Raw genomic sequence first — 2,265 nt, 5'->3', positions numbered from 1 at the left:
AGCCGGCATGCGAGGGGCGGCGGCGGCGGCGGCGGCGGCGGGTATGGGAAGGGGACAACTCTCAGGGAAACATGCAACGGCCGAAGGCCGAGGTGCGCAAGTGCAGGAGGGGGAGGGACTGGTCCTCGGAGGCTCGGGGGCCGGACTCACATTTCCAGGGGGCAAGTTACACACACGGGTGGATGCCCTTCTAGACAGGCACACACACACACACACACTTTCCCTCTTTCTCTCGCTCTCTCTATCTTTCTCTCTCTCACGGGTCACTCGCTCTTTCTCGAGTGGGGTGGCTCCTGCTTGCTGCTGTGCTATGTGCACGTATTATGGGCACACGCGTCTGCTCTCGGGCTACTTGCTCTTTCGAGTGGATTGCCTCGGGCGCGGGCAGGGGGGCAAGCAAAGAGGCAGGCAATGCGTCAATGGGCACTCGGCAGGACACAGGGGGGGGGGGGGGGGATCCCGCCCGAGTGTGCGTATGCCCACACGTTGGCCTGCCCTCGCTCGGGATGGCTCTGCTCCTTTCTCACCAGGGAACACACGGGGGGATGTGGGGCGAAGAAAGGTGGCAGGGGAGCATGGGGAGGGGGAAGGAGGAGCGGGGAGAGGGATGCCGGACGGGCGAGCACACACACACACACACACACACACGGAGAACAGCAGGTACGGCACACGCCAGACGCACACGCAGGGAGCGAGATGGGGAAGACGCGGAGCAAGGACAGCCGCAGGGCAGACAGGGAGAGGAGGAGAAGGAGGAGGAGTGGGAGATGGAGGGAGAGGGCGTGGGGAGGTGATTGCCACGCCACTGGGGGGTGAACACGGGCGGCCATGAAGGCTTTTCAATGTGGGGGCTACACTGCGCCCCGGGGGCGGGTGGAGCGCGGGACACGCTGTCCCCCCTCCCCCCCCCCCCTTCCCCTCGTGCACAGAGAGGGGCAGGGGGAGAGGACGGAAGGGAGAGGGGGACACACACACACACACACACACATACATATACACTTACATACACACTCACACACACGGTATCCACACGGTGCCCTCGTCCTGCCTCCCGGGTGGGCGCGGGCAGACAGTGTAAACAGAGGCCCCGGATGGCAGATGGACGGACACTATTTTTCAAAAAATCCCCCACAAAACCGCTCGCACGGGCAGCTGCTGCAGACACACACACGCGCGCGCGCGCGCGCGCCCTCGCCCACAGGCACGCTCACACGCGCGCGCGATGTGGGCTACCGGGGGTCGAATGGAGGCGACAAAGCCCCCGGCAGGGGGGGAGGGGGGAGGCCCGGGATGGGTGGCCCGCTGCGCCGGGTGCATCGGGCCGAGCGAGCGGGAGCACGCGAGTCTGTGGGGCTGCGCGCGTGCTCTGGGACGGCTGCACTCTCGGCGGGCGCGCCCACTCCTTGGCGCCGGACGACCGCGTGGGGAGGGGGGGTGGGGGGGGGGGGGGGGGGCGGGATCGACGCCGACAAAACACCCGGGCAATAGTTTCATGGAGACGCATTTCCCTCGGGCGGCTGCCATCGCCACCCGGCCCGAAGAGCGGCCGGGGGTCCGCCAGAAGGCCGGAGGACCGAGGCCGGGCGGAGGGGGGCCAGGGCGTCGCGCGGGGGCATACCCGGCTGCCGAGGCACTCCCCTGCTGCCGGGGCGCCCTCCAAGCACCGGGGCCTTTCCCGGGCGCCCGTACTCCCCGAGAGCAGGGAGACCACCGGGCGAGGGCGGGGCGAGCCAGGACAAAGAAGCACCAATAGCTGGGCATCGGGGGCGCCTGTGGGCGATTGCAGGCGCCGAGAGGGGAAGTTAAGGACGCCGAGGAGGGCGAAGGCCCGGGCGCATCACCAAGAAGCGATTGTCCCAGATCGCCGCCAAGGAGGGCGAGTGGGGTGGGGTGGGGGAGGGGGCGCGGGAGAGGATTGTGGGCCAGGGAGGGGCTGGCACGGCTCTCCACACATCGGGCTGGGCATGCGCCCAGGCAGGCACACTGCCCAGGTCCATGCGGAAGCCTCTGCATGGGCCGGGCGGCTCGGTCGCTCACTCGTTCGCTCACTCGCGCGCCTCCTGTAGGGGCACACAGGGGGGGGGGGGGGCGAGTGTTAGCAATTAAGGTGCGACCGGGGCGGCAGAGTGTCCCCGCGCACATGCGTTCCGCGGCCGGTCCCCCTTCCCTCCTTCGCCCTGTGCCGGCTGGTCCCCCTCGGGTGAGCCAGACGGCGCGCAGCACGGCGCGGCGCGGGGCAAGAGTGCGGGCCGACGGGGGAGGGAG

The sequence above is a fragment of the Fonticula alba genome, assembly GCF_000388065.1.
Source record: "Fonticula alba strain ATCC 38817 unplaced genomic scaffold supercont2.2, whole genome shotgun sequence".
NCBI classification, from domain to species: domain Eukaryota; order Rotosphaerida; family Fonticulaceae; genus Fonticula; species Fonticula alba.
This window is presented reverse-complemented; position numbering follows the sequence as displayed.